Source organism: Somniosus microcephalus, chromosome 9, assembly GCF_052327205.1.
Source record: "Somniosus microcephalus isolate GS21.2 chromosome 9, FLI_Smic_1.0, whole genome shotgun sequence".
In the NCBI taxonomy this organism is placed as follows: Eukaryota; Metazoa; Chordata; class Chondrichthyes; order Squaliformes; family Somniosidae; genus Somniosus; species Somniosus microcephalus.
Window position 1 is genome coordinate 244,879,185 of NC_140995.1, and position 25,431 is coordinate 244,904,615.

The following is a 25,431-nucleotide window of genomic DNA, read 5'->3' on the forward strand; positions in this document are numbered from 1 at the left end:
CTGTCCCTATATTTTCTACAGTACTTACCTTCTGTAAAGGCGATCTCCACCCCAGCCAGGAACAGGAATAAAACCATCTCCTGAAATCTAACACAGAATTAGAACACAGTAGGAGCAGAACCAGGCTAAATGGGATAGATTCAGAACAGATCGAGCAGCTCAAAACTGGGCATCCATGAGGCACTGTGGGCCATCAGCAGCAGCAGAATTGTATTCCACCACAATCTGTAACCTCGTGTCCCGGCATATCCCTCACTCTACCATTACCATCAAGCCAGGGGACCAACCTTGGTTCAATGAGGAGTGCAGAAGAGCATGCCAGGGGCAGCACCGGGTGTACCTAAAAATGAGGTGCCAACCTGGGGAAGCTACAACACAGGACTACATGCATGTTAAACAGCGGAAGCAGCATGCTATAGACAGGGCTAAGAAATCCCACAATCAACGGATCAGATCAAAGCTCTGCAGTCCTGCCACATCCAGTTGTGAATGGTGGTGGACCATTAAACAACTAACGGGAGGAGGAGGAGGCTCCATGAATATCCCCATCCTCAATGATGGCAGAGCCCAGCATGCTAGTGCAAAAGACAAGGCTGAAGCGTTTGCAATCATCTTCAGCCAGAAGTGCCGAGTGGATGATCCATCTCGGCCTCCTCCTGACATCCCCACCATCACAGAAGCCAGTCTTCAGCCAATTCGATTCACTCCATGTGATATCAAGAAACGACTGAGCGCACTGGATATAGCAAAGGCTATGGGCCCCGACAACATCCCGGCTGTCGTGCTGAAGGCTTGTGCTCCAGAACTAGCTGCACCTCAACCAGGCTGTTCCAGTACAGCTCAACAATGTGGAAAACTGCCTAGGTATGTACTGTCCACAAAAAGCAGGACAAATCCAATCCGGCCAATTACCGCCCCATCAGTCTACTTTCAATCATCAGCAAAGTGATGGAAGGTGTCATCGACAGTGCTATCAAGCACTTACTCACCAATAACCTGCTTACCGATGCTCAGTTTGGGTTCCACCAGGACCATTCACTCCAGACCTCATTACAGCCTTGGTCTAAACATGGACAAAAGAGCTGAATTCCAGAAGTGAGGTGAAAGTTACTGCCCTTGACATCAAGGCAACATTTGACCAAGTGTGGCACTAAGGAGCCCTAGTAAAATTGAAGTCAATGGGAATCAGGGGGAAAGCTCTCCACTGGCTTAAGTCATACCTAGCACAAAGAAAGATGGTTGTGGTTGTTGGAGGTCAATCATCTCAGCCCAAGGACATCGCTGCAGGAGTTCCTCAGGGCAGTGTCCTAGGCCCAACCATCTTCAGCTGCTTCATCAATGACCTTCCCTCCAACATAAGGTCAGAAATGGGGATGTTCGCTGATGATTGCACAGTGTTCAGTTCCATTCGCAACTCCTCAGATAATAAAGCAGTCCATGCCCGCATGCAGCAAGACCTGGATGACATTCAAGCTTGGGCTGATAAGTGGCAGGTAACATTCGTGCCACACAAGTGCCAGGCAATGACTATCTCCAACAAGCGAGCATCTAACCACCTTCCCTTGACATTCAACGGCATTACCATCACTGAATCTACCATCATCAACATCCTGGGGGTCACCATTGACCAGAAACTTATCTGGACCAGCCACATAAATACTGTGGCAACAAGAGCAGGTCAAAGGCTGGGTATTCTGCGGTGAGTGTCTCACCTCCTGACTCCCCAAAGCCTTTCCACCATCTACAAAGGACAAGTCAGGAGTGTGATGGAATACTCTCCACTTGCCTGGATGAGTGCAGCTCCAACAACACTCAAGAAGATCGACACCATCCAGGACAAAGCAGCCTGCTTGATTGGCACCCCATCCACCACCTTAAACATTCACTCTCTCCACCCCTAGTCACCGTGACTGCAATGCGTACCATCTACAAGATGCACTGCAGCAACTCGCCAAGGCTTCTTCGGCAGCACCTCCCAAACCCACGACCTCTTCCACCTAGAAGGACAAGGGCAGCAGGTGCATGGGAACACCACCACCTCCAAGTTCCCCTCCAATTCACACACCAGCCTGACTTGGAAATATATCACCATTCCTTCATCGTCGCTGGGTCAAAATCACTCCCTCCCTAACAGCACCGTGGGAGTACCTTCACCACAAGGACTGCAGCAGTTCTAGAAGGCGGCTCACCACCACCTTCTCAAAGGCAATTAGGGATGGGCAATAAATGCTACGGCCAGATCCCATTGTACAAAAGACTGATATTTAGAGGTCTTTAGTAAATGAGAATCATATATGTGTAAATTCAAGTGCAGCCATTGACCAACTAATCTTACCCTGATTCCCTGTGGGTATGGAAATGTTAAAGACTGTTCGAATGAAGCCACGAGGACAGTCAAAAGCAGTTTTGACTAAGCTTGGATAACAAACAGCCACAGGCTGCGAGTGAAGGTCAAATTGTTAAATAACATATTATAATGCTAAGTAGGAATTAGAGTTTGCTTAACAAAACTAATTGCAAAGATATTTGAATGATAATTAGTATAAGGAACACAAAATGAGAGGGATCATAGGAGTTAAGTTATCCATCTGGTAGATTAAAGTGAGAAAGTCTGGACACTGTCAAGTCTAGTGAAACAGCGCTGACATGGGCTGGGCCCTTGGTATAGAAAGGCCTTGTACTGCTTGAAGCTAGAAATAAGAGAGATAAGGTCAATTCCAATGAGGTGAAGAACGTATAAAAAAGATAATGATGAACAGGGTAGAGTTGTTGGAAAATTACTGAGCCAGGAGGGGCCAAGATGCTACCCTTAGTCTGAATGACAATGGTATTTTGACTATTAGAACCAATTTAAAAAGGTGATTTTGTTAAAGACCATATATGGACACTGGCCAAATGAACTTTTGATAAGAAAAGGGTTAAAACCTCGATACTCAAAGAACAATTTCACACAGACCTACTGCAAGAACAAAGGAACAGACTGACGACAACGTCTGAGGCTCCACAGACCAAGGGCTGCGAGCTACTCATTAAACTATCGTCTGTTGTTAAGTATATTACGCTGTAAGCTTAATAAATCTTGATCTATTGCTCAAGCATACTGGCTGCTGCCTATTGGTGTCTTGTCCAAGAACTCTGAGGAATCAATTATTGATTACAAATTGGCACCCCAGATGAGACAAGACAAAGTGGCTAGTATTGTGTAATAGATCGGACCTCGAGAGTAGCCGCCTGATCAGCTGCTGCACTCGAGGAGGGATAAAGCCCTCTGGATTGTGCACCGATAGTTAATGATGCTAGAGGTCTGTTAGGAAAATCACCAACTGGCTAGTAAAAGTTTCATTAACGCATATAGGAGTAAGTTAGACAGAGGCGCCTGTGCGGAGGAAGTACAGGTATTACTGACAGAATGTTTAACCAAAGCAGACCGAGTCCCCTTTGAAGAAGTGATAAACTTTATTCAGGAATGTGTGAATCAGAAAAAACTTAATGAGTAATGAAAATAAAAGCCGGTGAGCAGCCTGCGCAGAACCTTTCCCATTATTGCGCAGCTGCGCAGCTTAGAGGGACCATTGCTCACCACCACACTGTCCCACTGGCGTGTTCTGTAACAGCTGCCCTGTGGGATTGTAGGTGTTTGTGTGAACACGTTCAGGCGCGTGTTTGAAGAGTCCCACAGTCGCTCTGATCATGTGTTGGGAGGATAGCAGAGGGTCGCAGCGCCAGGGAGAGGACTCGGCTCATTCTGCAAGGAGCGCTCGTTGCAAAGCAAGTGAAAGCTGTGGGCCTGTGAGAAGGCGGACCCATTGAGAATAATTCACAATAACTGAATCAGTGTGGGTCAGTTAATACTCATTGATTCCCAGCAAGTTGTTACGATCTGGAATGCACTGCCTGAAAGGGTGGTGGAAGCAGATTCAATCGTAACTTTCAAAAAGTGAATTGGATAAATACTTGAAGGGAGAAAATTAGCCGGGCTCTAGGGAAAGAGCAGCGGGTAGAACTAATTGGGTATCTCTTTCAAAGAGCTGGCGCAGGCACAATGGGCCGAATGCCTCCTTCTGTGCTTTATCAATATGATTCTACGATTGAAATCAGCTTTAGTAGCGCACCTTGAGGTCAATGGCCATCACTCTCACCTCATCTCTGGTGTTGGGTCACAGGAGGGGTGTACTGATCTGGTGTTGGGTCACACAAGGAGGAGTACTGGTCTGGCATTGGATCACATTAAGAGTACGGGTCTGGTGTTGGGACACACGAGGAATACTAGTCTGGTGTTGGGTCACACAAGGGAGATACTGGTCTGGTGTTGGGTCACACGAGGAGTACTGGGCTGGTGTTGGGTCACACAAGGGGGATAATAGTCTAGTACTGTATCACACGAGGAGTACTGGGCTGGTGTTGGGTCACACAAGGGGGATAATAGTCTAGTACTGTATCACACGAGGAGTACTGGGCTGATGTTGGGTCACACGAGGAGTACTGGTCTGGTGTTGGGTCACACGAGGAGTACTGGGCTGATGTTGGGTCACACGAGGAGTACTGGTCTGGTGTTGGGTCACACGAGGAGTACTGGGCTGGTGTTGGGTCACACGAGGAGTACTGGGCTGGTGTTGGGTCACACGAGGAGTACTGGGCTGATGTTGGGTCACACGAGGAGTACTGGTCTGGTGTTGGGTCACACGAGGAGTACTGGGCTGGTGTTGGGTCACACGAGGAGTACTGGTCTGGTGTTGGGTCACACGAGGAGTACTGGTCTGGTGTTGGGTCACACGAGGAGTACTGGTCTGGTGTTGGGTCACACGAGGAGTACTGGTCTGGTGTTGGGTCACACGAGGAGTACTGGTCTGGTGTTGGGTCACACGAGGAGTACTGGTCTGGTGTTGGGTCACACGAGGAGTACTGGGCTGGTGTTGGGTCACACGAGAAGTACTGGGCTGGTGTTGGGTCACACGAGGAGTACTGGGCTGGTGTTGGGTCACACGAGAAGTACTGGGCTGGTGTTGGGTCACACGAGAAGTACTGGGCTGGTGTTGGGTCACACGAGGAGTACTGGTCTGGTGTTGGGTCACACGAGAAGTACTGGGCTGGTGTTGGGTCACACGAGAAGTACTGGTCTGGTGTTGGGTCACACGAGAAGTACTGGGCTGGTGTTGGGTCACACGAGGAGTACTGGGCTGGTGTTGGGTCACACGAGAAGTACTGGTCTGGTGTTGGGTCACACGAGAAGTACTGGGCTGGTGTTGGGTCACACGAGGAGTACTGGTCTGGTGTTGGGTCACACGAGGAGTACTGGGCTGGTGTTGGGTCACACGAGGAGTACTGGTCTGGTGTTGGGTCACATGAGGAGTACTGGGCTGGTGTTGGGTCACACGAGGAGTACTGGTCTGGTGTTGGGTCACACGAGGAGTACTGGTCTGGTGTTGGGTCACACGAGGAGTACTGGTCTGGTGTTGGGTCACACGAGGAGTACTGGGCTGGTGTTGGGTCACACGAGGAGTACTGGGCTGGTGTTGGGTCACACGAGGAGTACTGGTCTGGGGTTGGGTCACACGAGGAGTACTGGGCTGGTGTTGGGTCACACGAGAAGTACTGGTCTGGTGTTGGGTCACACAAGGGGGATACTAGTCTAGTACTGTATCACACGAGGAGTACTGGTCTGGTGTTGGGTCACACGAGGAGTACTGGGCTGGTGTTGGGTCACACGAGGAGTACTGGGCTGATGTTGGGTCACACGAGGAGTACTGGTCTGGTGTTGGGTCACACGAGGAGTACTGGTCTGGTGTTGGGTCACACGAGGAGTACTGGTCTGGTGTTGGGTCACACGAGGAGTACTGGGCTGATGTTGGGTCACACGAGGAGTACTGGTCTGGTGTTGGGTCACACGAGGAGTACTGGTCTGTTGTTGGGTCACACGAGGAGTACTGGTCTGGTGTTGGGTCACACGAGGAGTACTGGTCTGTTGTTGGGTCACACGAGGAGTACTGGGCTGATGTTGGGTCACACGAGGAGTACTGGTCTGGTGTTGGGTCACACGAGAAGTACTGGTCTGGTGTTGGGTCACACGAGGAGTACTGGTCTGTTGTTGGGTCACACGAGGAGTACTGGTCTGCTGTTGGGTCACACGAGGAGTACTGGTCTGGTGTTGGGTCACACGAGAAGTACTGGTCTGGTGTTGGGTCACACGAGGAGTACTGGTCTGGTGTTGGGTCACACGAGGAGTACTGGTCTGGTGTTGGGTCACACGAGAAGTACTGGGCTGGTGTTGGGTCACACGAGGAGTACTGGTCTGGTGTTGGGTCACACGAGGAGTACTGGTCTGGTGTTGGGTCACACGAGGAGTACTGGGCTGGTGTTGGGTCACACGAGGAGTACTGGGCTGGTGTTGGGTCACACGAGAAGTACTGGGCTGGTGTTGGGTCACACGAGGAGTACTGGTCAGTTGTTGGGTCACACGAGGAGTACTGGGCTGGTGTTGGGTCACACGAGGAGTACTGGTCTGGTGTTGGGTCACACGAGGAGTACTGGTCTGGTGTTGGGTCACACGAGGAGTACTGGTCTGGTGTTGGGTCACACGAGGAGTACTGGTCTGGTGTTGGGTCACACGAGGAGTACTGGGCTGATGTTGGGTCACACGAGGAGTACTGGTCTGGTGTTGGGTCACACGAGGAGTACTGGGCTGGTGTTGGGTCACACGAGGAGTACTGGTCTGTTGTTGGGTCACACGAGGAGTACTGGGCTGGTGTTGGGTCACACGAGGAGTACTGGGCTGATGTTGGGTCACACGAGGAGTACTGGTCTGGTGTTGGGTCACACGAGAAGTACTGGTCTGGTGTTGGGTCACACGAGGAGTACTGGTCTGTTGTTGGGTCACACGAGGAGTACTGGTCTGGTGTTGGGTCACACAAGGAGTACTGGTCTGGTGTTGGGTCACACGAGAAGTACTGGTCTGGTGTTGGGTCACACGAGGAGTACTGGGCTGGTGTTGGGTCACACGAGGAGTACTGGGCTGGTGTTGGGTCACACGAGGAGTACTGGTCTGGTGTTGGGTCACACGAGGAGTACTGGGCTGGTGTTGGGTCACACGAGGAGTACTGGTCTGGTGTTGGGTCACACGAGGAGTACTGGGCTGGTGTTGGGTCACACGAGAAGTACTGGGCTGGTGTTGGGTCACACAAGGGGGATACTAGTCTAGTACTGTATCACACGAGGAGTACTGGTCTGGTGTTGGGTCACACAAGGGGGATACTAGTCTAGTACTGTATCACACGAGGAGTACTGGTCTGGTGTTGGGTCACACGAGAAGTACTGGGCTGGTGTTGGGTCACACGAGGAGTACTGGTCTGTTGTTGGGTCACACGAGGAGTACTGGGCTGGTGTTGGGTCACACGAGGAGTACTGGTCTGGTGTTGGGTCACACGAGGAGTACTGGTCTGTTGTTGGGTCACACGAGAAGTACTGGGCTGGTGTTGGGTCACACGAGGAGTACTGGTCTGGTGTTGGGTCACACGAGGAGTACTGGTCTGGTGTTGGGTCACACGAGGAGTACTGGTCTGGTGTTGGGTCACACGAGGAGTACTGGTCTGGTGTTGGGTCACACGAGAAGTACTGGGCTGGTGTTGGGTCACACGAGGAGTACTGGGCTGATGTTGGGTCACACGAGGAGTACTGGGCTGGTGTTGGGTCACACGAGGAGTACTGGTCTGGTGTTGGGTCACACGAGGAGTACTGGGCTGGTGTTGGGTCACACGAGAAGTACTGGTCTGGTGTTGGGTCACACGAGGAGTACTGGTCTGGTGTTGGGTCACACGAGAAGTACTGGGCTGGTGTTGGGTCACACGAGGAGTACTGGACTGGTGTTGGGTCACACGAGAAGTACTGGGCTGGTGTTGGGTCACACGAGAAGTACTGGGCTGGTGTTGGGTCACACGAGGAGTACTGGGCTGGTGTTGGGTCACACGAGGAGTACTGGTCTGGTGTTGGGTCACACGAGGAGTACTGGGCTGGTGTTGGGTCACACGAGAAGTACTGGTCTGGTGTTGGGTCACACGAGGAGTACTGGTCTGTTGTTGGGTCACACGAGAAGTACTGGTCTGGTGTTGGGTCACACGAGGAGTACTGGTCTGGTGTTGGGTCACACGAGGAGTACTGGTCTGGTGTTGGGTCACACGAGAAGTACTGGTCTGGTGTTGGGTCACACGAGGAGTACTGGTCTGTTGTTGGGTCACACGAGAAGTACTGGGCTGGTGTTGGGTCACACGAGGAGTACTGGTCTGGTGTTGGGTCACACGAGAAGTACTGGGCTGGTGTTGGGTCACATGAGGAGTACTGGTCTGGTGTTGGGTCACACGAGGAGTACTGGTCTGGTGTTAGGTCACACGAGGAGTACTGGTCTGGTGTTAGGTCACACGAGGAGTACTGGTCTGGTGTTGGGTCACACGAGGAGTACTGGTCTGGTGTTGGGTCACACGAGGAGTACTGGTCTGGTGTTGGGTCACACGAGGAGTACTGGTCTGGTGTTGGGTCACACGAGGAGTACTGGGCTGATGTTGGGTCACACGAGGAGTACTGGGCTGGTGTTGGGTCACACGAGGAGTACTGGGCTGGTGTTGGGTCACACGAGGAGTACTGGTCTGGTGTTGGGTCACACGAGGAGTACTGGGCTGATGTTGGGTCACACGAGGAGTACTGGTCTGGTGTTGGGTCACACGAGGAGTACTGGGCTGGTGTTGGGTCACACGAGGAGTACTGGTCTGGTGTTGGGTCACACGAGGAGTACTGGGCTGGTGTTGGGTCACACGAGGAGTACTGGTCTGGTGTTGGGTCACACGAGGAGTACTGGGCTGGTGTTGGGTCACACGAGGAGTACTGGTCTGGTGTTGGGTCACACGAGGAGTACTGGGCTGGTGTTGGGTCACACGAGGAGTACTGGGCTGGTGTTGGGTCACACGAGGAGTACTGGGCTGGTGTTGGGTCACACGAGGAGTACTGGTCTGGTGCTGGGTCACACGAGGAGTACTGGGCTGGGGTTGGGTCACACGAGGAGTACTGGGCTGGTGTTGGGTCACACGAGGAGTACTGGGCTGGTGTTGGGTCACACGAGGAGTACTGGTCTGGTGTTGGGTCACACGAGGAGTACTGGGCTGGTGTTGGGTCACACGAGGAGTACTGGGCTGGTGTTGGGTCACACGAGGAGTACTGGGCTGGTGTTGGGTCACACGAGGAGTACTGGGCTGGTGTTGGGTCACACAAGGAGTACTGGGCTGGTGTTGGGTCACACGAGGAGTACTGGGCTGGTGTTGGGTCACACGAGAAGTACTGGGCTGGTGTTGGGTCACACGAGGAGTACTGGTCTGGTGTTGGGTCACACGAGGAGTACTGGTCTGGTGTTGGGTCACACAAGGAGTACTGGTCTGGTGTTGGGTCACACGAGGAGTACTGGGCTGGTGTTGGGTCACACGAGGAGTACTGGGCTGGTGTTGGGTCACACGAGGAGTACTGGGCTGGTGTTGGGTCACACGAGGAGTACTGGTCTGGTGTTGGGTCACACGAGGAGTACTGGTCTGGTGTTGGGTCACACGAGAAGTACTGGGCTGGTGTTGGGTCACACGAGGAGTACTGGTCTGGTGTTGGGTCACACGAGGAGTACTGGTCTGGTGTTGGGTCACACGAGGAGTACTGGTCTGGTGTTGGGTCACACGAGGAGTACTGGGCTGGTGTTGGGTCACACAAGGAGTACTGGTCTGGTGTTGGGTCACACGAGGAGTACTGGTCTGGTGTTGGGTCACACGAGGAGTACTGGGCTGGTGTTGGGTCACACGAGGAGTACTGGTCTGGTGTTGGGTCACACGAGGAGTACTGGGCTGGTGTTGGGTCACACGAGAAGTACTGGGCTGGTGTTGGGTCACACGAGGAGTACTGGGCTGGTGTTGGGTCACACAAGGAGTACTGGTCTGGTGTTAGGTCACACGAGGAGTACTGGTCTGGTGTTGGGTCACACGAGGAGTACTGGTCTGGTGTTCGGTCACACGAGGAGTACTGGTCTGGTGTTAGGTCACACGAGGAGTACTGGGCTGGTGTTGGGTCACACGAGGAGTACTGGGCTGGTGTTGGGTCACACAAGGAGTACTGGTCTGGTGTTAGGTCACACGAGGAGTACTGGTCTGGTGTTGGGTCACACGAGGAGTACTGGTCTGGTGTTCGGTCACACGAGGAGTACTGGTCTGGTGTTAGGTCACACGAGGAGTACTGGGCTGGTGTTGGGTCACACGAGGAGTACTGGGCTGGTGTTGGGTCACACGAGGAGTACTGCTCTGGTGTTGGGTCACACGAGGAGTACTGGGCTGGTGTTGGGTCACACGAGGAGTACTGGTCTGGTGTTGGGTCACACGAGGAGTACTGGTCTGGTGTTGGGTCACACGAGGAGTACTGGTCTGGTGTTGGGTCACACGAGGAGTACTGGTCTGGTGTTGGGTCACACGAGAAGTACTGGGCTGGTGTTGGGTCACACGAGGAGTACTGGGATGGTGTTGGGTCACACGAGAAGTACTGGTCTGGTGTTGGGTCACACGAGGAGTACTGGGCTGGTGTTGGGTCACACGAGGAGTACTGGGATGGTGTTGGGTCACACGAGAAGTACTGGGCTGGTGTTGGGTCACACAAGGAGTACTGGTCTGCTGTTAGGTCACACGAGGAGTACTGGTCTGGTGTTGGGTCACACGAGGAGTACTGGGCTGGTGTTGGGTCACACGAGAAGTAATGGGCTGGTGTTGGGTCACACGAGGAGTACTGGGCTGGTGTTGGGTCACACGAGGAGTACTGGGCTGGTGTTGGGTCACACGAGGAGTACTGGTCTGGTGTTGGGTCACACGAGGAGTACTGGGCTGGTGTTGGGTCACACGAGGAGTAATGGTCTGGTGTTGGGTCACACGAGGAGTACTGGTCTGGTGTTGGGTCGCACGAGAAGTACTGGTCTGGTGTTGGGTCACACGAGGAGTACTGGGCTGGTGTTGGGTCACACGAGGAGTACTGGGCTGGTGTTGGGTCACACGAGGAGTAATGGTCTGGTGTTGGGCCACACGAGGAGTACTGGTCTGGTGTTGGGTCACACGAGACTGAGTACTGGTCTGGTGTTGGGTCACACGAGGAGTACTGGTCTGGTGTTGGGTCACACGAGGAGTACTGGGCTGGTGTTGGGTCACACGAGGAGTACTGGGCTGGTGTTGGGTCACACGAGAAGTACTGGGCTGGTGTTGGGTCACACGAGGAGTACTGGGCTGGTGTTGGGTCACACGAGGAGTACTGGCCTGGTGTTGGGTCACACGAGAAGTACTGGGCTGGTGTTGGGTCACACGAGGAGTACTGGGCTGGTATTGGGTCACACGAGGAGTACTGGGCTGGTGTTGGGTCACACGAGGAGTACTGGTCTGGTGTTGGGTCACACGAGGAGTACTGGTCTGGTGTTGGGTCACACGAGGAGTACTGGTCTGGTGTTGGGTCACACGAGGAGTACTGGTCTGGTGTTGGGTCACACGAGGAGTACTGGTCTGGTGTTGGGTCACACGAGGAGTACTGGGCTGGTGTTGGGTCACACGAGGAGTACTGGGCTGGTGTTGGGTCACACGAGGAGTACTGGGCTGGTGTTGGGTCACACGAGAAGTACTGGGCTGGTGTTGGGTCACACGAGGAGTACTGGTCTGGTGTTGGGTCACACGAGGAGTACTGGGCTGGTGTTGGGTCACACGAGGAGTACTGGTCTGGTGTTGGGTCACACAAGGAGTACTGGTCTGGTGTTGGGTCACACGAGAAGTACTGGGCTGGTGTTGGGTCACACGAGGAGTACTGGTCTGGTGTTGGGTCACACGAGGAGTACTGGGCTGGTGTTGGGTCACACGAGAAGTACTGGGCTGGTGTTGGGTCACACGAGGAGTACTGGTCTGGTGTTGGGTCACACGAGGAGTACTGGGCTGGTGTTGGGTCACACGAGGAGTACTGGTCTGGTGTTAGGTCACACGAGGAGTACTGGTCTGGTGTTGGGTCACACGAGGAGTACTGGTCTGGTGTTGGGTCACACGAGGAGTACTGGGCTGGTGTTGGGTCACACGAGGAGTACTGGTCTGGTGTTGGGTCACACGAGGAGTACTGGGCTGGTGTTGGGTCACACGAGAAGTACTGGGCTGGTGTTGGGTCACACGAGGAGTACTGGTCTGGTGTTGGGTCACACGAGGAGTACTGGGCTGGTGTTGGGTCACACGAGGAGTACTGGTCTGGTGTTGGGTCACACAAGGAGTACTGGTCTGGTGTTGGGTCACACGAGAAGTACTGGGCTGGTGTTGGGTCACACGAGGAGTACTGGTCTGGTGTTGGGTCACACGAGGAGTACTGGGCTGGTGTTGGGTCACACGAGAAGTACTGGGCTGGTGTTGGGTCACACGAGGAGTACTGGTCTGGTGTTGGGTCACACGAGGAGTACTGGGCTGGTGTTGGGTCACACGAGAAGTACTGGGCTGGTGTTGGGTCACACGAGGAGTACAGGTCTGGTGTTGGGTCACACGAGGAGTACTGGTCTGGTGTTGGGTCACACGAGGAGTACTGGGCTGGTGTTGGGTCACACGAGGAGTACTGGTCTGGTGTTAGGTCACACGAGGAGTACTGGGCTGGTGTTGGGTCACACGAGGAGTACTGGGCTGGTGTTGGGTCACACGAGGAGTACTGGGCTGGTGTTGGGTCACACGAGGAGTACTGGGCTGGTGTTGGGTCACACGAGAAGTACTGGGCTGGTGTTGGGTCACACGAGGAGTACTGGGCTGGTGTTGGGTCACACGAGGAGTACTGGTCTGGTGTTGGGTCACACGAGAAGTACTGGGCTGGTGTTGGGTCACACGAGGAGTACTGGGCTGATGTTGGGTCACACGAGGAGTACTGGTCTGGTGTTGGGTCACACGAGGAGTACTGGGCTGGTGTTGGGTCACACGAGAAGTACTGGGCTGGTGTTGGGTCACACAAGGAGTACTGGTCTGGTGTTAGGTCACACGAGGAGTACTGGTCTGGTGTTGGGTCACACGAGGAGTACTGGTCTGGTGTTGGGTCACACGAGGAGTACTGGGCTGGTGTTGGGTCACACGAGAAGTACTGGTCTGGTGTTGGGTCACACGAGGAGTACTGGTCTGGTGTTGGGTCACACGAGGAGTACTGGTCTGGTGTTGGGTCACACGAGAAGTACTGGGCTGGTGTTGGATCACACGAGGAGTACTGGGCTGGTGTTGGGTCACACGAGGAGTACTGGGCTGGTGTTGGGTCACACGAGGAGTACTGGCCTGGTGTTGGGTCACACGAGAAGTACTGGGCTGGTGTTGGGTCACACGAGGAGTACTGGGCTGGTATTGGGTCACACGAGGAGTACTGGTCTGGTGTTGGGTCACACGAGGAGTACTGGTCTGGTGTTGGGTCACACGAGGAGTACTGGGCTGGTGTTGGGTCACACGAGGAGTACTGGGCTGGTGTTGGGTCACACGAGAAGTACTGGTCTGGTGTTGTGTCACACGAGGAGTACTGGTCTGGTGTTGTTTCACACGAGGAGTACTGGGCTGGTGTTGGGTCACACGAGAAGTACTGGGCTGGTGTTGGGTCACACGAGGAGTACTGGGCTGGTGTTGGGTCACACGAGGAGTACTGGTCTGGTGTTGGGTCACACGAGGAGTACTGGGCTGGTGTTGGGTCACACGAGAAGTACTGGGCTGGTGTTGGGTCACACGAGAAGTAATGGGCTGGTGTTGGGTCACACGAGGAGTACTGGTCTGGTGTTGGGTCACACGAGGAGTACTGGGCTGGTGTTGGGTCACACGAGAAGAACTGGGCTGGTGTTGGGTCACACGAGGAGTACTGGGCTGGTGTTGGGTCACACGAGGAGTACTGGGCTGGTGTTGGGTCACACGAGGAGTACTGGTCTGGTGTTAGGTCACACGAGGAGTACTGGGCTGGTGTTGGGTCACACGAGGAGTACTGGTCTGGTGTTGGGTCACACGAGAAGTACTGGGCTGGTGTTGGGTCACACGAGGAGTACTGGTCTGGTGTTGGGTCACACGAGGAGTACTGGGCTGGTGTTGGGTCACACGGGAAGTACTGGGCTGGTGTTGGGTCACACGAGAAGTACTGGTCTGGTGTTGGGTCACACGAGGAGTACTGGGCTGGTGTTGGGTCACACGAGGAGTACTGGGCTGGTGTTGGGTCACACGAGAAGTACTGGGCTGGTGTTGGGTCACACGAGAAGTACTGGGCTGGTGTTGGGTCACACGAGGAGTACTGGGCTGGTGTTGGGTCACACGAGAAGTACTGGGCTGGTGTTGGGTCACACGAGGAGTACTGGGCTGATGTTGGGTCACACGAGGAGTACTGGGCTGGTGTTGGGTCACACGAGAAGTACTGGGCTGATGTTGGGTCACACGAGGAGTACTGGTCTGGTGTTAGGTCACACGAGGAGTACTGGGCTGGTGTTGGGTCACACGAGGAGTACTGGTCTGGTGTTGGGTCACACGAGGAGTACTGGTCTGGTGTTGGGTCACACGAGGAGTACTGGTCTGGTGTTGGGTCACACGAGGAGTACTGGGCTGGTGTTGGGTCACACGAGGAGTACTGGGCTGGTGTTGGGTCACACGAGGAGTACTGGGCTGGTGTTGGGTCACACGAGGAATACTGGGCTGGTGTTGGGTCACACGAGGAGTACTGGTCTGGTGTTGGGTCACACGAGGAGTACTGGTCTGGTGTTGGGTCACACGAGGAGTACTGGGCTGGTGTTGGGTCACACGAGGAGTACTGGTCTGGTGTTGGGTCACACGAGGAGTACTGGTCTGGTGTTGGGTCACACGAGGAGTACTGGTCTGGTGTTGGGTCACACGAGGAGTACTGGGCTGGTATTGGGTCACACGAGGAGTACTGGTCTGGTGTTGGGTCACACGAGGAGTACTGGGCTGGTGTTGGGTCACACGAGAAGTACTGGGCTGGTGTTGGGTCACACGAGACTGAGCACTGGGCTGGTGTTGGGTCACACGAGGAGTACTGGGCTGGTGTTGGGTCACACGAGACTGAGCACTGGGCTGGTGTTGGGTCACACGAGGAGTACTGGGCTGGTGTTGGGTCACACGAGGAGTACTGGTCTGGTGTTAGGTCACACGAGAAGTACTGGTCTGGTGTTGGGTCACACGAGGAGTACTGGGCTGGTGTTGGGTCACACGAGGAGTACTGGGCTGGTGTTGGGTCACACGAGGAGTACTGGTCTGGTGTTAGGTCACACGAGAAGTACTGGTCTGGTGTTGGGTCACACGAGGAGTACTGGGCTGGTGTTGGGTCACACGAGACTGAGCACTGGGCTGGTGTTGGGTCACACGAGGAGTACTGGGCTGGTGTTGGGTCACACGAGACTGAGCACTGGGCTGGTGTTGGGTCACACGAGGAGTACTGGGCTGGTGTTGGGTCACACGAGGAGTACTGGTCTGGTGTTAGGTCACACGAGAAGTACTGGTCTGGTGTTGGGTCACACGAGGAGTACTGGGCTGGTGTTGGGTCACACGAGAAGTACTGGGCTGGTGTTGGGTCACACGAGGAGTACTGGGCTGGTGTTGGGTCACACGAGGAGTACTGGTCTGGTGTTGGGTCACACGAGGAGTACTGGTCTGGTGTTGGGTCACACGAGAAGTACTGGGCTGGTGTTGGGTCACACGAGGAGTACTGGTCTGGTGTTGGGTCACACGAGGAGTACTGGTCTGGTGTTGGGTCACACGAGGAGTACTGGGCTGGTGTTGGGTCACACGAGGAGTACTGGGCTGGTGTTGGGTCACAAGAGGAGTACTGGTCTGGTGTTGGGTCACACGAGAAGTACTGGTCTGGTGTTGGGTCACACGAGAAGTACTGGTCTGGTGTTGGGTCACACAAGGAGTACTGGGCTGGTGTTGGGTCACACGAGGAGTACTGGGCTGGTGTTGGGTCACAAGAGAAGTACTGGTCTGGTGTTGGGTCACACGAGGAGTACTGGGCTGGTGTTGGGTCACACGAGGAGTACTGGTCTGGTGTTGGGTCACACGAGGAGTACTGGTCTGGTGTTAGGTCACACGAGGAGTACTGGTCTGGTGTTGGGTCACACAAGGAGTACTGGTCTGGTGTTGGGTCACACGAGAAGTACTGGTCTGGTGTTGGGTCACACGAGGAGTACTGGGCTGGTGTTGGGTCACACGAGGAGTACTGGTCTGGTGTTGGGTCACACGAGGAGTACTGGTCTGGTGTTAGGTCACACGAGGAGTACTGGTCTGGTGTTGGGTCACACGAGGAGTACTGGTCTGGTGTTGGGCCACACGAGGAGTACTGGGCTGGTGTTGGGTCACACGAGAAGTACTGGGCTGGTGTTGGGTCACACGAGGAGTACTGGGCTGGTGTTGGGTCACACGAGGAGTACTGGGCTGGTGTTGGGTCACACGAGAAGTACTGGTCTGGTGTTGGGTCACACGAGGAGTACTGGGCTGGTGTTGGGTCACACGAGGAGTACTGGTCTGGTGTTGGGTCACACGAGGAGTACTGGTCTGGTGTTGGGCCACACGAGGAGTACTGGGCTGGTGTTGGGTCACACGAGAAGTACTGGGCTGGTGTTGGGTCACACGAGGAGTACTGGTCTGGTGTTGGGTCACACGAGGAGTACTGGGCTGGTGTTGGGTCACACGAGGAGTACTGGGCTGGTGTTGGGTCACACGAGGAGTACTGGGCTGGTGTTGGGTCACACGAGGAGTACTGGGCTGATGTTGGGTCACACGAGGAGTACTGGGCTGGTGTTGGGTCACACGAGGAGTACTGGGCTGATGTTGGGTCACACGAGGAGTACTGGGCTGGTGTTGGGTCACACGAGGAGTACTGGGCTGATGTTGGGTCACACGAGGAGTACTGGGCTGGTGTTGGGTCACACGAGGAGTACTGGGCTGGTGTTGGGTCACACGAGGAGTACTGGTCTGGTGTTGGGTCACACGAGAAGTACTGGCCTGGTGTTGGGTCACACGAGAAGTACTGGGCTGGTGTTGGGTCACACGAGGAGTACTGGTCTGGTGTTGGGTCACACGAGGAGTACTGGTCTGGTGTTGGGTCACACGAGGAGTACTGGTCTGGTGTTGGGTCACACGAGAAGTAATGGGCTGGTGTTGGGTCACACGAGGAGTACTGGGCTGATGTTGGGTCACACGAGGAGTACTGGGCTGGTGTTGGGTCACACGAGGAGTACTGGGCTGGTGTTGGGTCACACGAGGAGTACTGGTCTGGTGTTGGGTCACACGAGAAGTACTGGCCTGGTGTTGGGTCACACGAGGAGTACTGGACTGGTGTTGGGTCACACGAGAAGTAATGGGCTGGTGTTGGGTCACACGAGGAGTACTGGTCTGGTGTTGGGTCACACGAGGAGTACTGGACTGGTGTTGGGTCACACGAGAAGTAATGGGCTGGTGTTGGGTCACACGAGGAGTACTGGGCTGGTGTTGGGTCACACGAGGAGTACTGGACTGGTGTTGGGTCACACGAGGAGTACTGGTCTGGTGTTAGGTCACACGAGGAGTACTGGACTGGTGTTGGGTCACACGAGGAGTACTGGTCTGGTGTTGGGTCACACGAGGAGTACTGGGCTGGTGTTGGGTCACACGAGGAGTACTGGTCTGGTGTTCGGTCACACGAGGAGTACTGGTCTGGTGTTGGGTCACACGAGGAGTACTGGTCTGGTGTTGGGTCACACGAGGAGTACTGGGCTGATGTTGGGTCACACGAGGAGTACTGGTCTGGTGTTGGGTCACACGAGGAGTACTGGGCTGGTGTTGGGTCACACGAGAAGTACTGGTCTGGTGTTGGGTCACACGAGGAGTACTGGTCTGGTGTTGGGTCACACGAGGAGTACTGGTCTGGTGTTGGGTCACACGAGGAGTACTGGGCTGGTGTTGGGTCACACGAGGAGTACTGGTCTGGTGCTGGGTCACACGAGAAGTACTGGGCTGGTGTTGGGTCACATGAGGAGTACTGGTCTGGTGCTGGGTCACACGAGGAGTACTGGTCTGGTGTTGGGTCACACGAGGAGTACTGGTCTGGTGTTGGGTCACACGAGGAGTACTGGGCTGGTGTTGGGTCACACGAGGAGTACTGGTCTGGTGTTAGGTCACACGAGGAGTACTGGGCTGGTGTTGGGTCACACGAGGAGTACTGGTCTGGTGTTAGGTCACACGAGGAGTACTGGGCTGGTGTTGGGTCACACGAGGAGTACTGGGCTGATGTTGGGTCACACGAGGAGTACTGGTCTGGTGTTGGGTCACACGAGGAGTACTGGGCTGGTGTTGGGTCACACGAGAAGTACTGGTCTGGTGTTGGGTCACACGAGGAGTACTGGTCTGGTGTTGGGTCACACGAGGAGTACTGGTCTGGTGTTGGGTCACACGAGGAGTACTGGGCTGGTGTTGGGTCACACGAGGAGTACTGGTCTGGTGCTGGGTCACACGAGAAGTACTGGGCTGGTGTTGGGTCACATGAGGAGTACTGGTCTGGTGCTGGGTCACACGAGGAGTACTGGTCTGGTGTTGGGTCACACGAGGAGTACTGGTCTGGTGTTGGGTCACACGAGGAGTACTGGGCTGGTGTTGGGTCACACGAGGAGTACTGGTCTGGTGTTAGGTCACACGAGGAGTACTGGGCTGGTGTTGGGTCACACGAGGAGTACTGGTCTGGTGTTAGGTCACACGAGGAGTACTGGTCTGGTGTTGGGTCACACGAGGAGTACTGGTCTGGTGTTGGGTCACACGAGGAGTACTGGGCTGGTGTTTGGTCACACGAGGAGTACTGGGCTGGTGTTGGGTCACACGAGGAGTACTGGTCTGGTGTTGGGTCACACAAGGAGTACTGGGCTGGTGTTGGGTCACACGAGAAGTACTGGGCTGGTGTTGGGTCACACGAGGAGTACTGGTCTGGTGTTGGGTCACACGAGAAGTACTGGTCTGGTGTTGGGTCACACGAGACTGAGTACTGGTCTGGTGTTGGGTCACACGAGGAGTACTGGGCTGGTGTTGGGTCACACGAGGAGTACTGGGCTGGTGTTGGGTCACACGAGGAGTACTGGTCTGGTGTTGGGTCACACGAGGAGTACTGGTCTGGTGTTGGGTCACACGAGGAGTACTGGGCTGGTGTTGGGTCACACGAGGAGTACTGGGCTGGTGTTGGGTCACACGAGGAGTACTGGGCTGGTGTTGGGTCACACGAGAAGTACTGGGCTGGTGTTGGGTCACACGAGGAGTACTGGTCTGGTGTTGGGTCACACAAGGAGTACTGGGCTGGTGTTGGGTCACACGAGGAGTACTGGGCTGGTGTTGGGTCACACAAGGAGTACTGGTCTGGTGTTAGGTCACACGAGGAGTACTGGTCTGGTGTTAGGTCACACGAGGAGTACTGGTCTGGTGTTGCGTCACACGAGACTGAGCACTGGGCTGGTGTTGGGTCACACGAGGAGTACTGGTCTGGTGTTGGGTCACACGAGGAGTACTGGTCTAGTGTTGGGTCACACGAGAAGTACTGGGCTGGTGTTGGGTCACACGAGGAGTACTGGTCTGGTGTTGGGTCACACGAGGAGTACTGGTCTGGTGTTGGGTCACACGAGGAGTACTGGTCTGGTGTTAGGTCACACGAGGAGTACTGGTCTGGTGTTGGGTCACACGAGAAGTACTGGTCTGGTGTTGGGTCACACGAGGAGTACTGGTCTGGTGTTGGGTCACACGAGAAGTACTGGGCTGGTGTTGGGTCACACGAGGAGTACTGGTCTGGTGTTGGGTCACACGAGGAGTACTGGGCTGGTGTTGGGTCACACGAGGAGTACTGGTCTGGTGTTGGGTCACACGAGGAGTACTGGTCTGGTGTTGGGTCACACGAGGAGTACTGGGCTGGTGTTGGGTCACACGAGGAGTACTGGTCTGGTGTTGGGTCACACGAGACTGAGCACTGGGCTGGTGTTGGGTCACACGAGGAGTACTGGGCTGGTGTTGGGTCACACGAGGAGTACTGGTCTGGTGTTGGGTCACACGAGAAGTACTGGGCTGGTGTTGGGTCACACAAGGAGTACTGGGCTGGTGTTGGGTCACACGAGGAGTACTGGTCTGGTGTTGGGTCACACGAGAAGTACTGGGCTGGTGTTGGGTCACACAAGGAGTACTGGTCTGGTGTTAGGTCACACGAGGAGTACTGGTCTGGTGTTGGGTCACACGAGGAGTACTGGTCTGGTGTTGGGTCACACGAGACTGAGCACTGGCCTGGTATAACAACAGAAAATGCTGGAAAAACTCAGCAGGCCAGGCAACATCCGTGGAGAGAAAATAGAGTGAACATTTCGGGTGAAAACCCTTTGTCAAGACTAAAGAAGCACAGGAAATGAAATAGATTGAGAGGCCAGGCTGGGAGAGAACAAAAGAGAAGAGACATTAAGAGGTATTCAAAACGAGACGAGATGGTGATAGGACTAGTGGAGACAAAAGACGGCTCCAGATTAGGTGTGAAATGCGCTGGCAGAATGGGAGACAGCTGCCATGTGGGAGGGAGAAAAAAAAAGAAAGTCGGAGGGGGGGGGAAGGCCAAAACAAAGGTGTGGATAAAAAATATAAGTAAAAATGTAATGGGACCGAGGTTATGATCTGAAATTGTTGAACTCGATATTTCTATCACCATCTCGTCTCGTTTTGAATACCTCTTAATGTCTCTTCTCTTTTGTTCTCTCCCAGGTAGTGCCTGGCCTGACAATGTAGAAGGAGCTTTATCTGGCTTCTGAACTGTGCTGTCCTTGTATGTAAAATGTTTTCCATTCTCCAACAGTGATATCCCATAATGAGCACAAAATCCCATCTCGTTTTTTTTGAAGTACTGTAAGTTTGCTTTGTGATCTAGTCGTTACTCTGTGCTGAAGAGGTAGTTGATGAAGCAGCGCTCTCTTTTCACTCCCACACATGTCCACAGAGCTGGACCCTCCACCAGTCTTTGTCAGAGTTACTTGTTATAGCTTTCATTCACTTTGAAAGTGCACGCTGGTTTTCTCTTTGATTGATTGCTTGTGCCAGTACAGCGGCCGACATAGTCTATCAGAGTGCCCTTGGAAGATGCGTCAGTGTAGCCGTTATTTTTAAAGGTGATATACAACACTGCCATGTACACCCACAACAGCCTTTCATATCTGAGCTATGCTTTAATCGTAGCAGCCGTACTGCTACCCAGACTGAGGCAGCACGGTGGCATAGTGGTTAGCACTGTTGCCTCACAGCGCCAGGGACCCGGGTTCGAATCCGGCCTCGGGTGACACGAGAAGTACTGGTCTCCTGTACGAGACGATCACTCAACTGTTCTAATTGTTGTCGTACTTTGACATAAGTTTGCGTCCGAGCTCGGTGTTCTTCCGTCATGGATGAATCCTTTGCTTGAACAGGCTCAGAATTCTCTGTCAACCTGGAGTTCTGCTCTGCAGCTTTATTCTTCTTGGTACCATAAGTCCTTCTGCCTGTCTTCGTTTTCGACTTGGTCTTATCATCATCCATTTCAGAATCTGAGCTAATAGCTTGCACCGAGTCCTCCCTCATTATGGCTTTTAGGTAATGCCATTCCATGTCTATTTTCTTAATCCACTCCCGTCCTAGAAGTGGTGGTCCTCCCTCAGGTAATACGTACAAGCTCATTCTTGGGTGTTCTTTACCCCTATCTCTCACCTTGACTCTTATTTTCCCCACGGGGTATACGTTATGCCCCGTGTATGTCTGTAATACGAACTTGGTATTTCTTAAAGGTATGTGAGAGAATAGCCGGTGGTAGTCCCTTCGGTTGATGACTGATAGAGCTGATCCAGTGTCCAGCTCCATTCTTATTTGGACTCCAGCTATTTTTAGTATGACCCAGATGGCCTGTAGATCCGTTTCTTTACCCACATTGTGGATTCTCAGACTACCCAGCTCCTGGTTGTTTGGGTCTGAGTCTGAATTCTGTTCGTCTGAACTCTTCTCAGCCACCTTGTGTACCTTGTTGTACTTTTCTGGTGGTGGCTTCCTTTGATTATTGATCTTTTTCCCGGACCGGCATACCTTCGCGATGTGACCCAGTTTGCCACATTTCCTACACTCTTGGTTCTTAAACCAGCATTGATTCTGGTCATGCGTTGTCTTCCCACAACGGTAGCATTTTGTTGTGCTTGAAGTAATTTGGTCCACCCCGAGTGCCGCCGCCTTTAGTTGCATTTCCGCCGTTCCTTTCGCTGCGGCTTCGTGCGATGCAGCTATAAGGACAGCCCTGTCCAGTGTGAGGTCATTCTCTTCCAGTAGTCGCTTCTGCGTCCTTTCTTTGGACAATCCGCATACGAACTTGTCCCGCAGCGCTTCTGTCAGATTCCCTCCGAACTGGCAGTATTTCGCTAGCCTACGCAGTTCAACCAAGTATTCCGCATTGCTTTCGTCTTTCTTCTGCGTTCTTGCGTAGAATTTGAATCGTTCAGCCAGCATCAGCGGTGTGGGGTTCAAGTGGTCCTTCAGCACAGCCACAATCTCTTCGAAGGTCTGATCCGCTGGTTTATTTGGTGCTATTAGATGCTTCAAGAGCCCGTATGTTTTTGCCCCCATCGAGTTTAGCAATGTTATCGCCTTGTCGTCTTCCTCTATTTTGTTGGCTTCGCAATAGATCTCTATGCGTTCCACGTACGTGGCCCAGTCTTCTATTTCAGAATTAAAGTCGTTAATATTCCCTCGCTTAGGCATCTTTCTTCCCTTGGGAGCAGCACCAGTATTTCTTATTTATTTATTTGTTTCTAAGATGGCGGTTTTCCCACGAAATCGGCAGTTTCCCGCTCTTTCCTTCTCTCCCCGCCCACTTCAATGGCGGTATGTCAATCAAGATGGCGGTTTTCCCGCGAAAATGGCGGTTTCCCGCTCTTCCTTTCTCGCCCCGCCAACTTCAATGGCGGTTTCCCGCTTCTGGCGTCTTCTCCGCCTAATGGCGGCTTCCCGTGTTTCTTCCCGGTGGAAGGGGTACGCTTCCCCCTCAGCGGACAGGTTCAGCCGCTGGCTGGCTACCGCACAGCTCCCCTTACTCGGCTATGTCTTTTCCTCCCGCCCGCACGGCTCTACCGGCGCTGGGTACACCCCGTTAGCGGAGGACAGTTCAGCCGCTGGACTGGCTCTCGCGCAGTCTCTCTCTCTGTACCCGGCTCTGTCTCTCTCACCCGCACGTTCGATGCTACCGGCCCTGGGTACCCCGTTGGTGGAGAACAGCTCACCGCTGGACTGGCTCTCGCGCAGTCTCTCACCCCGTTTTCGGCTGTGTCTCTCACCCACTCCCGCACGTTCGGTTTTGCCGGCTCTGAGTACCCCGTTGGTGGAGAACAGCTCAGCCGCTGGACCGGCTCCTCGCAGTCTCTCTCTCCGCACCCGGCTCTCACCCGCACGGTTCCCGTTCACCTCCCCAGCCCTCTCGCAGACCGGTGTTTCCCTCCCCGGCTGCGGCTGGGTTTCTCTTCCCGCGCCTACTCGCAGGCTCAGCGCTTCGTGGCTGTGGTCGCTGCCCCGATTGTCCCGCCGATCGCGGTCCGGCTGTCACCCGACGCCGTTGGACCCGACTTTTGGCCGGCACAGCTCCCCCTCGACCGAGGTCGAGTGCTCTGCCCTTGTCCTCCGGATGCTTCTACACCTTCCCCTACTCACAGTCTCTTCGGCCGCCTTGTTTCTTGCTGGTCGGCTCACTCCGCACCGTGGCAGAAGGGTAGTCAGTGCCTGTTGCTGATACAGCTTTTGTTGTTAGTCTTCCTGCTTTCTGTTGTTGCAGCCTCGTGTTTTCTTTTGGTAGCACGACGAGGGCGGTTGTCTCTCTTCGACGCTCTTCGTTGCTTATGGTAATCTTGCCGCAGGGTACGATCGGACTCGTCGCCACTGTAAAGTCTGTGGGTTGTGCAGTTAATAAATACACAGACTTCAGAAGTAACAAACAAAACAGGTCTTTACTATTCGAAGGTCCGGGCGAATCTGCCCCAGAAATCCTGCTACAACACTTATATACTGGTGTGGTCACTATCGGTATTACAGTATACAGAAGCCAAACAAATAGTGCCACACCTAAAGTAGTTCCCTTAAAGGTGAACGGTTACATTCAATAGTTCCCTTAAAGGTAGACGGGTACATACACTACAGGGATCTCATTGAAACCTATAAAATTCTGTCAGGTCTGGACAGACTAGATGCAGAAAGGATGTTTCTGATGGCTGGGGAGTCCAGAACCAGGGGTCATAGTCTAAGGATAAGGGGTAAGCCATTTAGGACTGAAATGAGGAGGAATTTCTTCACCCAGAGAGTGGTGAACCTGTGGAATTCTCTGCCACAGAGGGCAGTGGAGGCCAGTTCATTAAATATATTCAAGAAAGAGTTGGATATATTTCTTGAGGCTGAAGGGATCAAGGGATATGGGGAGAAGGCAGGGACAGTGTACTGAATTTGGATGATCAGCCATGATCTCATTGAATGGCGGAGCAGGCTCGAAGGGCCGAATGGCCTACTCCTGCTCCTATCTTCTATGTTTCTATGTCTCTATGTAAGGATTGCCCAGGTTACTTACCCGCCCTGGAGCTGCCAGGAGCAAACCGTTCCCGATTATAACCAGCTCGACTGAGCAGGCGGCAAGGACAGCCACCCAAAGCCGGCAGGGTCCTTCTTTATACGTGTATGTCGGGTCCCAAAGATGCCAATGGGACCTGACTGCAATTTTAACTGGATAGCCTGAGCGGGGAAGCTGCAGTGGCTTTCCCACCAGGTGAAGATAGCGGGGAAGAAGAGCCGGGGCCAGAAGAGGCCCAAACAGGTAAGTTGATGCCCCAGGCCCTACAAGGACTTCTTAGGCCTCCCCCCGGCCCAGATTTGCCCCCCAACCCCACTTCCCGAATGCAAGACTCCCGTGAGACAGCTTCTTGAGATGGCCCCAGAAGCCTCTTTCCACCGAGCAGAACAGCTGGGAGGTTGTCTGTCGGAATTTAGGCCCAGGAGTTAAATTAACCCAGGCCTAATTTCTGGAGCAACGGGTGCATTTCTAACTATGCACCCTCCCAAATCTCACCTGGAGTTAAAATCAGGGCCCTGGTGTCTGCACCCAGCAGTACTTCTGCCCATTACTGGACAGTGCAGCTTCACTTTGTATCGAAAAGCATAGCATTTGTCCTGGGAGTGCTCGATACTGGCACTGGGTGACAAATGTGGCAAGTGTTCTACTCCTCAGTGCTGACATTTCTAATCGTTGCAATTGCAAAAAATCTGAAAATATAAATTTTCCAAATATTTCTTAATGCAATTCGAATATTTTAAAACACTGAGCTTCCTGCCTCAGCTTTATATCAATATATGGCGGGAATGCCAAACATTTCTCATTGAACTGCTG